At 51.7% G+C, this 15,470-nt stretch overlaps 1 long non-coding RNA gene across 1 annotated transcript; it reads left to right on the top strand.

The window, feature by feature from the left end:
- The first annotated feature begins 691 nt into the window (after positions 1–691).
- Positions 692–10,746, top strand: LOC129527955 (uncharacterized). The gene is made up of 4 exons (XR_008673066.2): positions 692–1,444; positions 7,915–8,112; positions 9,513–9,568; positions 10,126–10,746. It is a non-coding gene; the product is annotated as an uncharacterized lncRNA (long non-coding RNA).
- Positions 10,747–15,470: the final 4,724 nt, after the last annotated feature.

The raw sequence follows: 15,470 nt of genomic DNA, 5'->3' as shown, positions 1-15,470 counted from the left end.
TAAGAAACTGTCCATGCATGAGAACTCGAGACTCTCACAAAGCTGCAAGCTGTGCACTATGACGCCCATTTGATAGAGAGGGAAACTGAGGCTCAGAGGTTCAAGGACGGAGACCAGTATTGATCCCAGCTCTGACAGCAATGCTCCACGCTGCCTCCACTGCACATAAAGAGAAATCTCCTTGGCGTTGGGACCTCTGAACCCCACGATAGCAGCTGGTCCCCGGATCTGGATGTCTGGCCCCACAGAGAACCCGCTGAAGGCAGCATTGGAATCATGATGAGGCCGACACCATGGACGACCCCAGGAGGTGCATGTGGTGGGAAGTGGGTGGGCACGACCCCCAGGCCACCCATGCTGTCTTGACACTGGAGCTGCTGCCCTGGCCTCTGACCGGCTGGCCAGCCTCCATGGTGCCTCCCCACCAAGCACTGGCTTCCGTGGCCTGAAGATCCCAGTGCAAATGAATCAGAAACACATGGCTGACCTTTCCCTGGAATTACACGTGATTTGACAAATGGTTAGAAGTCTCTGGCAAAATACATTTGGGATTCTTTTATTGTCTAAAAGTTTGAAAAATAAGTTTGAGATGTTGCAAAAGTCTGAACACGGCGTTCCTTACTCATCATGCTGTTGAACAAGGAGTAAATAACTGCCTGTGTGACACCCCAGAGAAGCCCTTCCTGATGCAGTCGACGGGGGTGAGAACGTCGCGGGAAATATTCCCTCGCTAACCCCCACTTTGGGCTACACAGCGGCCTTGGAGAGGACCACACTCTACAGGAAAAACATCAGGCTTGCAAAGATGTTTACAATAGCAGAGGCATGGAGTTGGTAGAAGAGAAAGATCTCCAAGCAAAGAATGGGTTTTCCCTGAGAAGGTCGCATCCCATGCAGACAAACCATTTCGCCTCACCGGGAAAGCTGAACTCAGACCCCTGTGAGTTGTGTTCATAGTGCTTTACGTCCAACTCCTTAAAACTGTGGTGGTGGCTTACGCCTGTCATCCCCGCACTTTGGGAAGCTGAGGCGGGCAGATGATGAGATCAAGAGTTTGAGACCATCCTGGCCAACACGGTGAAACCCCATCTTTACTAAAAATACAAAAATTAGCTGGGCGTGGTGGAGCGTGCCTGCAGTCCCAGCTACTTGGGAGGCTGAAGCAGGAGAATCACTTGAACCCGGGAGGCAGAGCTTGCAGTGAGCCGAGATCGTGCCATTGCCCTCCAGCCTGGTGACAGAGCGAGACTCCGTCTCAGAAAAACAAAAACAAACTGTGGCATCTTCAAGAAGATGGCATTTTATCCAATTCCCCTTTAATGAGAATGTGAGCTTAAGTTAGGCTAACTTTTATCTCTCTGTTGTCCCTAATCGGACTAAGAAAAGCCACGTGATCTTGAGCAGAACAAGGAACATTTCAGCCCCCCAGCCTGTAACAGAGAAGGTGAGTGGCTGGGGGTGGGAGGCGGATGCCCTTTCATTCCCGCCCAGCTCTGGTGCTCCTGGCTGGGGGCTTCCTCTGAGGCTCTGTTCCCTGGGCAGTCAGGGCTTGGGCATGGGGCCTTTCCTCTTCTTGTCTTACAACTGAGTCACAGAGACCCCTCTGGAGGGGGTCACACCCCAAATCAAGGAAGCGCTGATAAGGCTGGGACAGCTTGAAGGAACCATGAGACGGCTGAGCAGGGAGGCTGGATTCAGGGTTCTGCCCCATTGATCATCTTTGATGGTGTGGGACAGGCAGAAGAGAAGGGAAGGCGGTAGGCAGGGGACACCTCGATCCCTTCCATGTACAGCAGTGAGGGTGACCTGTGGGTGGAGGGTGGGGCAGCCTGTGCACAGAGAAACCGTCCCTAGCCTGGAACTGGGTCCCAGGTGGAGACCACAGTGGCCCTAGGCCCTCTTCCCTCTGCCTCCCGCCTCGTTTCTCACCGGGACCCTGCAGTGTCCACACCTGAGCATGTCTGGGCCCAGCACGAACCAGCCTGGGCCTGGTGCTCCCACCTCTGTCTGGACCCCACGATGGCTTCCTCGTCCTCCTGGCTTCTGCTTCCTCGCCATCCTCCACCCTCCACAGGGTTGTGATTTTCTCCCTGAACCTCATCATAATCAAGCCACTTCTCTTCCATCCATCTCCATGTCCCCCACTTGGGCCTGGAGATCTCCAGGTGCCTGCCCAGTCGCCCCTGGCCCCCTTGTATAGGGAATCTGGATGTCGATTCTAAATGTGGAGCTTCCTCCTGTCTCCTGGCCCCTCCCCTTGAGAACCATGAGCATTTTTCCTGACACCCCCTTAAGGCAGGGCTCTCTCCACTGGATCCTGGAACCCCAAAGCTCTGTGCCAGTCCCTCCCCAGCATCTCAAACTGACCTGCAAATAGCAGGCGTCCAGTGAAATTCTGCCTAAGTGAGTTAAGGCTCAGGTGGAAGTTCCTGCGTGTTCCTCTTACTGTGTGATTTGGGAGAGGGCTGTCCTCATCCCTGGTGCACCCTTTCGTCATCCACTTAAATCTCAGCAAAGCCACCTCAGCTTCCAGTGACAGCGGCCGGCGGGAGACAGCCCTGAGAAGTTTGAGCAAACACAGTTTGGAAAACTCAGGGTGGAGGCAGGAAGGACCAGGGATGAGCGGATTCAGAACGAAAGCTGGTGGGCAGGTGGGGGTACAGGTGGGCACTCTCATGGCCTTCTTCCAGATCTCTTTTAACAGGAGTTTAAAAAATGATTTAATGAACAAAAAGTACCAGGGGATTCCCCACACACCGTGTACAAAGAGCAGAGGGGGTGAGAATTAACGCTGGCGATGCGGTAATTACCGTAATTACCAGACTCAACAATTGTTCATTATCTGAGACTTCACGTCTTCAAACAGTTGAAGACATGACCTGCGAGAGGCCGGTTTGCGTTGCTTTCATGGTGCTGTCCTGGGATGCCAGTGTCAGTTCCGGGGTCTGTGCACTTGGCACAGGGGTTCATGCGGGTCGGGGTCCGTGTGGCATGAGGGGCTCCACACTGCACCCAGGGGCACACCAGGAAATGAAGTTTTGCTTTGCTCACCTTGAAACCACACCGAACGTTCTAAACTGTGCATTCCACATTTGTGCCTGTTGAGTGTGTAAGTGGCAATTGCGCAGAACGTTTAAAGTGAGGCTGGGACATCCAAAAGGCAGTTGCCAAATTTTTTGGTGAGTTCATTGTCAGTGTATCAGAAACATATGACTTGAATTACCGTACAAATTCATGTTTAGAATCTTATGAGCACCGTCTCTGGCAAACCAAAGCTCAGAGTCACCAGGGAGGAGCTTGGACGCCGAGTGAGGAGACCACCACGCAGTTTCAAAGTGGCGGCGCCTGTGGCTGGGTGTGTGGAGTGGAGGGTCCTGACTGTGAAGGCGATCTCCTCGCCCCCAGGCTCCCTGCTCTGTTACAGGCCTGGGTCTGAGGCTGCTGTGTCCAGGAGCATCCAGGCAGAGCACCCTGGAGCCCGGAGCAGAGTCCCACTCAATGCTTACCCATGCTTCAGACATGGAGGCCACCCGCTGTGCCAGCTTGTGATGGGGATGGTGGGAAGTACAGCCGCCTCTCCTCCAGGCCGGATGTTTCCTTGCTTCCTCGGGAAGTTGGGGCCAGGGGGGCCGTGCACCCTCTGCTTTTGTACAGTTCTCCAGAAACGACAGAGGCGTCCCACTTCTTTTACAGCCTGTATTTATTTATCATGAGGTTAAAAAGAAAGCAAACTGTTGTGCCGCCTCCTGGTCTCTGAGGTCAGGGTGGATGCTCAGTCCTGTGATCCTATGTGCTGAATGATCTCCTTCTTCAGATGAGAAAATGAAGTGACAGCAACAGGCATGACAGCCCTCACGGTGGCACAGGAGTCCCTGGCCGCAGCCTCTGACCCTATCTGTTACTCCAAGCCATCACATCCAGCACCAGCCCTGGGCTCCTTGAGTCTCTGTTCTGATGCCAAAGCAGGTGCCAGTGAAGCTCCTCTGGCCGACTCATTCTTCCAGTCCCTCTTGATGGGACCATCGGGGTCAACATGCCCTGCCACCTTTTTCTCTGTGTCTGTTCAGTGGAATCACAGCTTCAGCCGGGGCACCACATTCAAGACGGTCCCTTTCTCTCATCCTGTGACTAGGCATTCCTCGGAGGTGCTGGGCCCCAGCCTGGACAGGAGGGCCCTGGGCGGGCTCTTGCTTCTCAACCACACGAGACACATCACCAGCCAGGCAGGCACCTCTGTGGTGGTGCTATCCAGGGCTGCACGGCACAGCTACTCTCCCGAGTGCACCGGCCAAGTCAGAGAAAAGCCTGCTCCCTGTCTATTGCCACGTGGCCTCAGAAAAAGGTTCCACGGAGGCTGTGGTTTTCCCAGTGCCAGTGCTGAGACAGACACTGCACCAGGGTGGGAAACTGGAGTCGCAGAGCGCTTGGGGCAGGGAGGCAGAGCTGGTCGGTGGATCAATTCTTTCCTGCCAACTGCAGGCCAGCAGCAGATTCCTCAGTAATGAAGGTGGGTCCCAGCAGTGCCTGTTGTTCGTCTGCTTTTCCTTCTCTCCTGTGCTCTTGTTCGTGATTCTGGAAGTTAGCACAAGCTACCCTGGTGTTCTCCAGAGCCGCACACCTTGACAAAGCAGTATCTTACAACGTTCAGCTATTCAGATCCCTCTCGCACCGATGCGAAGAGGGAACAGCGGTTTCCTGTGGCTATTTCTCAGGTGGCATCTCCATCGTCACCATATAATCAGCGATTCTGCTGGCATAAAGGCAAGAAAAATTAATTTCATAAACTAAACCTACAATGTATAAATCACAGAAGTCATTATTTTTCCACTCCTGGGAAAACTGCCAGCCCATTCATAGGACAGCCAGACATGCACGATGATCAGATTTAGAATCTGTCCTTGCTGTTGTCCCGTCCTACAGCCTTGAAAAACTTTACTCCCGCAACTACATTGTAGCATTGCTATCTTGAAGGCAGATTATTTGAAGGTATATTTGAAGTATATTTGAAGGTAGAAGGTAGAAAAATAAAACACATCTCTGTTTGCTAACTTGGTCTTTGGCTGTTAAATATTTAGCTATTTGGCATAAGGGCCTCCAATGATGCTCTTGCACAAGTCCGTCTGTGCCACAGATGGCCTGCTCGGGGTAAAGAGTCCTCAGCCCCTGCCCTCTACAGCCTCCTGCTCCCAGTGTGCATGGAAGAGGGTGAGGCCAGCCATGGAGACAGGTAGAGCGTGCCCAGCCCTGCCTGTCTTAACAGCGATTTTGCAGAGGAATTGTCTAAAATTAATGACTCAATTCTTTATGTTTGTTGGAACATTTCTATTGTCTGGATCACCCTGCCTCTAAACCTTCCAGTAGGTTCCAACCTCCAGGAATGAGCACAGCTGCACTGGATCCCAATTTGCCTTTCAGCAATGCCTCTCCAGGCACACACGCTACCAGCAGCGCTTGTTCCTTTGTCCTTCTGCCACAGCGGAAGCAGAGCCCACATCATCCTGAACTCTCTATGCAGTCAGGACAGTCTTCAAAGCCGTTCCCACCCGTGCCGTGCACTCTGAGTTGGAGGACATTAAGGTTGGCAGGGTCTCCCGGCAGAATCTGCTCCAGGAGGCCCTTCAGTGAGCAGGAGGCTGCCCCAGGACCCTGGGCCCCGAAGGAAGAAATCCTCAGCCCCTCTTCCCACCCGCCCTCTCATCTCAAGCTAGCGCCTCCCAATGGCCAAAACCAACAGGAAGTCTGAGGGCTAGGGGACCCTGAGTGAGCAGGACAGAGAAAGGGCAGAGAGGCCTGGGGGGCAGTAGGGACCTGTATGAATACGGCCCTGACCCTGATGAATGGGTACAGAACAGCATGGCAGAGGACAAAGGTTTGGGCATGAGGGTCTCACAAACCTGGCTTCCTATGAAGTCTGCCACCTGGGCTAGAGGCCTGCCCAGCCCAATGATCCCTCCGTTTGCTTGAGACTTGTCACCCTAAGCATCCTCCTGGTGCCTGCCCAGCTGGCCCTCAGCACTCAGGGATGGCAGAGTGCTTTGGCCCTCCTGTCCTGGGCCACACCAGATGTGAGAAGCGTCTTCCCCAGTTGAGCGCTGATGACAGTGGTGCCTCTGCCCTCCGGTCCTGGGCCACACTGGATGTGAGAAACATTTTCCCCGGTTGAGCTCTGATGACAGTGGTGCCTCAGCCCTCCTGTCCTGGGCCACACCGGATGTGAGAAACACCTTCCCCGGTTGAGCTCTGATGACAGTGGTGCCTCTGCCCTCCCGTCCTGGGCCACACCAGATGTGAGAAACATCTTCCCCAGTTGAGCTCTGATGACAATGGCGCCTCTGCCCTCCGGTCCTGGGCCACATCAGATGTGAGAAACATCTTCCCCAGTTGAGCTCTGATGACAGTGGTGCCTCTGCCCTCCGGTCCTGGGCCACACCGGATGTGAGAAACACCTTCCCCGGTTGAGCTCTGATGACAGTGGTGCCTCTGCCCTCCTGTCCTGGGCCACACCGGGTGTGAGAAACGCCTTCCCCGGGTTGAGCTCTGATGCAGTGGTGCCTCGGCCCTCCTGTCCTGGGCCACACCGGGTGTGAGAAACACCTTCCCCGGGTTGAGCTCCAGTGCTTCTCTTGGCAGTGGGCACTTATGAGTCCCCTGCACCTCTCTGGACCCGGCCCAGCCCGCCTGCCTCTTGTTCCTCTCACAGTTGTTCAGGAGCTGGGGCCCGTCCTCCCCAAGTCCACAGCCCCCGTGCCCGGCTGAATCTCAGCCACTGCATCCCAGAGCCCCTCAGCATCTCAGGTGAACAGAACTCACTTGCTTCCCGACACCCCCCTCCATGTGTGGCATGAGGCTGCCAGGGACCCTGAACAAGGCCCCACCTTCTCCTCCAGGTGTGGCATGAGGCTACTGGGGACCCTGAACAAAGCCCCACCTTTGGGGAATCCAGTCCATTCCCTGGGGCATGACTGGGTTGAACAAGGTGTCTCCCAACCCTCTGTCCTTAACGCCAGTGCTCTCTCTCACCAGAGGATGCAGCTCAAAAGTACTCAATGTTTATTTTTCTAATTGACTTTCTCAATGTGTGAAACAGACTGCAGCAGCTGCTTCTGCTTTTAGGGGCTGGAGGGAGCAGATCAGGGCTGTGGCAACGGGAACCCTGAGCCGAGGCCTCTGCTCCTGGGGATGGGGGTGCTGCTGGAGAGGAGTTAGGGGGTGGAGGTGAGAGTCAAAAAGAAAGTCCCCTGTTGTAGAGATTTTCAGCTTGTCCTCCAGCACCTGACAAAGGTAAGCGGAGTCAACACCTGCCAAAGGTAAGCGGAGTCTGGATGACCTGCCAAAGGTAAGCGGAGTCTGGATGACCTGCTTGCCCTGTGTAGGCTACTCACACAGCAGACACAAAGTGCAGCCACAGGGTCAGACCTGCTCAAGTCTCCCCACCCCACCAACAGCCTTTCTCTCCCCTCCTCCTCTCTCCCTTCTCCTCCATCCCACCACCCACTTCTCTCCCCCCACCCTCCTCTCTCCCCCACCCTGTCTCTGTCATAAGCACTTTCTTTCTTTTCCTTTATTTTTCTCCTGAAACAAAGAAAGGAAGGCAAGGTCATTGGAGGCGGGCTTTCTTTTCACTCGGGGAGTGAACAGCGTTTGGGGGTGCCTGGCACCCCCACCCATGCTGTCTGTCTCGACTGGTGCTTGACTTATCGTGCTGGGAGACTGGGAAGAAGCAGGGTGGGAGCATGCCCGCCTTTTATCCTTCTAGCCACAGTTCTTCTACAGCACCAAAAAGCTGCTTTGCTTATGGCATAGAAACATATCCCTGAGTTGCTGAAAAATTACTTTTTCCTCTTCTCACTACTGACATGACTCAGTGCCTACCCTTTTCTTCCTCTCATTCTTCTTTTGTCCCTTGGACTACAGCTCAAGATGCCACATGGCGAGGCTCTGCAGCCCGTCTGCTCAAACCTGCCCACACCGCACCTTGCTCCCGGGAGCCCTGAACCCCTCGCCGAGTCTCAGGCTGAGCAGGGATCTCAGATCTGGCTGCCCATTAGAAACCTGGTAGGCTCTCACCCAAAGCAAAGGATGCTGTGATCCCCTCAGCAGGTCCTGAGAGAGGTGAGTGATTTCTTTTTGTTAAGCTGGCCAGGTGATTTCACTGTAAGTCCAAGGTGGAGAGCTGGGGTCTAAGTCACGCAAGCTCAGCAGGACCAGTATCTCCCCACGGGGGCAGACATTTCATGGGGAATAAAATGTCTTAATCTTCATATACCTCAATTACAGGTAAGCATGCAATACCCAGACAGAGAGTTTCCTAGATGAGGGGCAATTAGGAAATAATAACCTAAAACCCTCTCTAGGTAGACAATAATGAAAAACGGTGGTATATAAATCATATCTAAAAAAGTCTGTGATAAATACACACACACACACACACATATACACACATATATATGTACATGTGATGAAAGTGTGTAAAACAGGCGATCTAAATGCACCTGGCCCCACGGGGCTAAAGCCCCTGTTTTATTAAATGCCACTCCCAGGTGGCCGTGCTGCATTCAGCACCATGATGTTAACAAACAACACAGTAAAGTCTTCTGATTCTATACAACCTGCTGAGGTCCAGGGGAGGAGTGAAGAGGGGAAGAGGGTTTGGACCCAAAGCCGTAGCAGGGGGAGTGACCGTACAGGCTTCTAGCGCTGCTGGACACCCGGGAAGCCCTGTTTGGCTGCGGGTGCACGCTGGTTAGGGAGGGTAGCTGGGATGGCCTGGATGGCTTGCAGGGGCTGCATGTTCTCTGGGCAGAAAAGAGGCATCTTGGTGGAGAGGCACCGTCCGTCCCTCAGGACCGTCTGTCTTTAACATGCTCCATACCCACCGGAGACACTTTGTGAGGTGTGCCTGTCCCTGGCACACACACCCTCCTGGGACACTTGTGGGCTATTGTTCCTGAAGGCTGGCAGCTGAAGTCATTCCCTGTACACCTTGACCTCCTGTTCTGTCTGGCAAAACCCAACAATGGCACCATGACAACAGTGCAATCGTTGGCCACCTGGGGTGGAGGAGAGGACACCCTGCCGTCTCCTGCTGGAGGAGGAATGATTAATCTCATTACTCTTGTTGGGATCCACTGCTTTTGCCATGATTATCCCTGTGGCTGCATCTCGGGGCATCCGTGGGCTTGTTGCCTTGTGGTAAACACATGCAGATGGAGCTGATGCAGATGCATTCAGCAGCGCAGGGCTCCTATCTCCTGACCGGATGTGGACATGGTCTTCTCGGGATGGCAGCCCTGCAGCCCTGAGCTGAGCCTGCCCTGTGGGTTTGCGGTCACCAGTGTCCCCGAGGCCCCTCAGGCCCGAGCTGCCCAATGCATCCATGCTGTCTTTCAAACTTTCACATCTCTGTTTATTTCACTTAGCATCTATTTTGGATTATGTTCTAGGGTAGAAATTTAATAGTTTTCTAATCGTTATCCTTCTGTATAATCAATCTTTCTGCATTGGTTTGTAAGGACTCAGCCACTGCACACGCACACTGGTCTCTGGAGGGGCAGCCACGTTCTATCGTGTAAGTATTTACATAGTTAATGCATATTCATCTATATTTCTTTCATCTTATTCAGATGTTAGTGTATCTGCACAGACTTTTCTTAACTAAAACACAGCTATGTTTTTGGGTATGTGTAGAGGATAAAGTTGGGAAATTGACCAACCTCTCTCATCTGTGCATATCTCTCTCATCAATGTCTCTGTCTCCATGTCTGCCTTTCTCTGTGTGTGTATAAATGCATGTATACATAAACATGCATCATGTAAGCCACAGTGATATGTGTTACATAGTTTCTGTATTTACAGTATATTCATATCCTGACTTCCTAATTTGTTCCATTTATCTTTCTGTCTCATCTTAGCCAGGTCATGGTTTGTGGTACGTTTGGCACCAACATGTTGTTCATTAAGGCACAGATGTACACCTTGTCTTTGAAAATATTGTCTTGCCTATTCTTACATGCTTATTCTCCCAGGTAACCTTTAAAAGTATCACACCAGGTTTTCGGAAATGTGCATTGGAATTAGAATTGAATTAAACATACAAACACTCTGAGGAAGCTTGTCTCTTTCCAGGGTAACGTCTGCCCCATGGCAGGGACTGCTGACTGTCCCTACGCTCTCCTCCTTCCTCTTGGTGATGGAAGCTACCACCCGCCGAGTTGTAGATGCCCACAGTTCCTGGACCCTGTGCAGCTGGCTATGGCACAGAGACTGCATGTGGGACAATGGGAATACTACCAAAGGCGAGGAAGACAATTTCCAGGTGATCTTTTTAAAGTCCAGGCCACTTGTCCCGACTTCCTATCTCCCTTCCCACAGAGAGGCTGAGGAGTGAGGTGAGCCAGCCTCCATCCCATGGGAGAGAACCACATGACGGTGGAGCCACACGTCCACCAGAGCCTAAATGCTGGGGCCCCGAGTGACCGCACGGAACCACGCTGCCCCAGGCACAGGAGCACTCAACTCTGTAGCCTCACCAGAGGGAGACGGCGCTGCCTGCCCGAGCCGCTTCACACTCAGACCTTTTCATTACAGCAGATTCATCTACTCACAACAAAGGGGTTGTGAGTTCTCCAAGAACATGTTTTTAAATATCTTTCAGTAAATCTATTACAAGTTCTCATTAGATTGAATTTATTCTTAAATTTTTTATCTCAGTTGCTATTATAAATAAATTAATTTATTCCATGCCAATTGGTACTTTGGTTAGTCAGGAAACATCAATTTTGAGAATATATTTAATAATCGGCTTCTTTGTAATTTTTTGTTAGTTACTTCATGCGTGTGCATGTGTGTGTGTGAATGTTTACAAACATGGAACATGCAAATAGTGGTGACTTTTTGTCCTTTTCTCTGAGGGAATGAGCTGAAGACTGTCTCGATACCTGACTTTTTCTTTCTTTATACTATTCCTTTGGAATCCAACTCCTTACACACACCCAGATGCCCCCTTACAGACTCATCTCCCTATTCGACCTCTCTCTAGACGATGCATTTTGTAATTTCTCCACCAAGGCATCTTTCTCTTCCATCGAGTTATTAAATTGACCCACAATTTCTCCAGCGCCAGCTTCCCTGGGGGAGCCATTGTCCTGGGCGCACAGCCCCACCTCCTTCAATCATTGGCAGCACCTAATTCTTCTTTCAGGTCTAGCTGGGCCTCTGCCCTCTAAAGACCACGGTGGCCTCTCTTCACCTCGACATCTTATGCTCACTGCCTGTGCCCCTTTTTAAAAAGAATGTTGGTATTTCTGTTTAAATAATTTGACCCATTAAAGCCCGCTGGAAGGGTAGGATGCATAGATGCTATATCCCCTGGCACTACACATTGCAGGCTCTCAATGTGGAATTAAGTTTAATTCAACAAATATCAAATGCCTGTCACATGCCACCAAGCCCCAGGAGAGAGGCATTCCTCATTGTTGAAGGAGGCAGATGGATGTTGGTGGCTAAACAATGCTTTTAATAGGGCCCAGAACAGTTTCTCTATGCAGAGCAGCAAGGGCTGACCTTGATCAAGTCTATGTTTTTCCTCATAAATGGCACACGGGTATAGTCTAACCACTGACAGGCTGGGGAATGGGGTGAGCCAGCCTCTATCCCCTGGGAGAGAACCACGCCCCACATGAGAGTTGAGCCACCGGTCCACCACTGCCCAAGTGTTGGGGCCCTGAATGACTGCATGGAGCAGAGCTACCCCAAGCGCAGGAGCACTCAACTCAGCGGCCTCATCAGAGGCAGATGGTGCTGCCTGCCCATCTCTGCCCCTGAAGTGGAGAGTATAGATTTTATTCCCACTTATACACTGTCCTGATGTTGAGCAAGCTCCTCCAGCTTCCTGTGCCCCCTCCTCTAGGTGAAGCCTCCCTACCTTTCACAACCCCACAGCATCCCTCCCTCCTTATACTTCTGCTAGAGATGTCTTGAGAATAAATGAGGCATTAGCAACCTGTTCTGAGGAAGACACTGTGTAAATATGATGCCGAGTTTCACCTGCCCTAAACTGCTAAAAGAATTGCTGATTCTGTGCTAAACAGATGACCACGTTCTTTTCCCATGGAGCCTCCTTTCTGCTAACAGGGAGAGTCCCCACCAGGCCAAGCCTCTTAAACGGAGTGTGAAGAAAAACAATGGAAGGTGCCTTGGTTTATAAATGGCTGTATTATTCTTAGCATGCACCCTATCGGGACCCCTGTGAAGTTGCTGATGAGACTCAATTTAATGAGGTGAGATCAATGGGGCCTGCAGGCCCCAAGTGCAGGACTGATGCTTCTGGTGGCCTCAGTCTGCCCATTCCCTGTGGTGGGTGTTGATGCTACTTTGGGTTTGAATGATAACCTTTTTAATGATGAACTGAAAGTGAAGAAAGGCCCTGAAAAAAAAAATAAACACAACGATAAGCAAAGGAAACCCTGCTCCATTACATAAGAAAACAGCCTCAGCCCTGCGCCAGCTGCGTTCAGAGCCAGCCCGTTCCAGCAGCATGCTCAGGTGATGTTTCCGCATCCCCCGCGAGGGAGCATCTCCTGGTATCCTTAGCAATCCCACATGAAAAACTAGCATGTTTTCCATCTGGAGCACTCGAGACCTGACACAGGATGCCACGCTTACATAGTCAGAAGTCCAGCTCGTGAAGGCCCAAGAGCCAAAGCCGGTGCTCCCCTTCCCGGGACGTTTCACAATCAGCCCTGATGGGGCGATGCCAGGGTGGTCACAGGCATCTCACCAGGAGGGGCAGGGGCACAGGCCACACAGTGGCTGTGTTGCAGGTGCTGGTGAACACTTGTGTGCCCTGATGTAGATGCACTGCCCAGGAGACCCCAGGGCTAGCTAAGAGGTCTCCACACTCCACTCCATCCCGTTGTTCAGGATGGAGTGACAACTTACAACGCCAGGCCCCAGGACTGGTTATCAGGTGTTGGCAGAGGGTGAAAGCGTGTGGCTCCTCCTGAAAGCCTGCTCTGTCCACCACTGTTGGAGGTGACATCTTCGTGGTTCAGATCACAGACTCTATTTTGGCTTTGTGTCTCAAGCATGCTGGTGAGGGCAGAGCCTGTGGGCTGCGGATTCTCAGAGGCTCAGCAGCAAGAGCCCCTGCGCCACCAGCCTCAGGTCCCACCGGCGGCCTGGGAGCTGTCCCTGGCAGATGCAGCTCCTCCATGTGACATGGCCTACATTGTAGTGGTTTGTCCCTGGCTTTGTGTGACAGCAAACATCCCCTCCCATCATCTGGAAGCAAATTCCAAGGACCTCTCAAATGAAGCACTGAAGAACAGTTGTCTAACAATAAATAAATAACAGAATAGATAGAGCTTCATTCTATCAAAATTGGAGAGACCTGCCAGCTATCTCATGGTGCTCCAGTCCATTTGCAGGCATGGCCCTCCACAGCGCAGGTGCTACAAAGGACTATGCCTGGAAAGACCCAGAGCAGGTGGCCCTGGACTTGGTGTGGGCTCCCGAACACAATCCTCTGCACACACACACACTCTGCACACATACAGCCCTGCACACACATGCCCTGCACACACACAGCCCTGTACAAACAAACCTGCGCTCACACAGCCCTATACACATACTCTGTACACACACACACACCCTGCACACACATCCTGCACACACACAGCCCTGTACACACACCTTGCACACACATACCCTGAACACACACACTTTGCACACAGTCTTAAACACACACATAGCCCTATACAAACAGCCCTGTACACACACCCTGCACAGACACAGCCTTGTACACACATCCCCTACACAACCCCGTGCACGCACACCTTGCACACACTCTGAACACACACACTTTGCACAGACACAGCCCTGCACACACACAATGTGCACACACCTTGTACACACAGCTCTACACACACAGTTCCTCCTGCCAGGCTCTCTATGGTTTTCTGTTGAGCCCTTCCTTGCACATGTTTGGACTGCTGAGTGAGAGCACTGTGGGCCTCATCTGACTTCCTCGCAGGAGGCGATCACACGGCATATGACTCTGGCCACTGTAGACCCATGGAGTCAAATGTGGCTGCGGGGCCCAGAAGCGATAGAGATGGCACAGTCCACATTTACAAGCACCCTTTCAGTGATAACTTAAGCCTGGCATTCATTCAGGGTTACCGGTTTAAATAGTGGGTCTTTAATAGTGGGACATAAGCCAGAAGGCCAAGCTGAGATACCCAGAGCTATATGGATAAAACACTCATATTTTCTTCTGATGAAATTACCACCAAACATCTTTCAGATTTTTAAGGTAGAAAATGTATATGGAGCTACCAAAAAGTAAAGAACTTTGAGTATATATTCCAACATAAAGCCATTAGTCACTGGCTTAATTACTTAAATTTTACATTTCTACTAAATGCAGTTAGTGGCAACTGTGATTTTTTTTAAAGGCTGTCACTCTGTCTCCCAGGTTGGAGTGCAGTGGGGCAATCGTAGCCCACTGCACCCTCCACTTCCTGGGCTTAAGAGATCCTCCTGCCTCAGCCTCCTGAGTAGCAGGGACTACAGGCATACCACCACAGTGGGCTAACTTTATTTTATTTGTAGAGACAGGGCTCATTCTGTTGCCCAGGCTCGTCTTGAACTGGGCTCAAGTGATCCCCTCACCTGGGCCTCCTGAGTGGCTGGGATGTGGGCATGAGCCCCTGTGCCCGGCCAAACTATGAGTTGTGATGTGCATCTCCCTGCACAGATTCCTTCACAGACCCTGGACACCAGATGCCAGCGCAGCCACAAGCAGGCGGTGAAGGGGCATCTCCCCAAGCTGCCCAGGATTGGAATAAAAATAAGCATGGCTAGTCTTGGACTAACTTGAAAACAGACCAGGTTTCCCAAAACCCTCCAGCATCCTCCTTCTGTTTAATTTTCCATGAGTCTAAATACTGTTGCCTTCTCTTTTTCCCAAGGGAATCTGATGGGACCTTTGCGTTCCTGGGTCCCCCTGTCCAGCAAGCTCCTCCCAGGGTCTTGCTTCCAAGCCTCAGCTCTGGGTGGCAAACGAATCTGGTCTTCACCAGGCTTTGCTCCAGAAACCAACTGGAAGAACAATTATGAAATGAGGCTCCCCCAAATTACACCACATAAAGTTCAAGGTCAATGATGTAGCTTTCAGGTTTGTAAAGGAAGTTGACCCTGTTTGAGAGTGACCTGTGCAAAAGTGTCTAGATGGCCTTCCCCCAGTTAATAGCTGTTCATTGAAAGTCAATGTCTTTGCCTATTAAAAGAAAACTCGGCATTATTTTCCTGCAGATCTGAAGTATACCCTATAGCCCTTGGGGTGTGGAAATCTTTAGAGTGACTTTTACTTTCACACCCTCTGCTGTTCTCTTCCTGCAGGTCCGCATCCCAGAGTGAGGCCCATGTGTGAAAAGCAGGGCGGCAGCATGTCACTTGCTGTCCAGGGA

This window comes from Gorilla gorilla, chromosome 19 (genome assembly GCF_029281585.2).
Source record: "Gorilla gorilla gorilla isolate KB3781 chromosome 19, NHGRI_mGorGor1-v2.1_pri, whole genome shotgun sequence".
NCBI classification, from domain to species: domain Eukaryota; kingdom Metazoa; phylum Chordata; class Mammalia; order Primates; family Hominidae; genus Gorilla; species Gorilla gorilla.
Note: the sequence above shows the minus strand (reverse complement) of the source record. Positions and strands in the feature narration are given on the sequence as shown.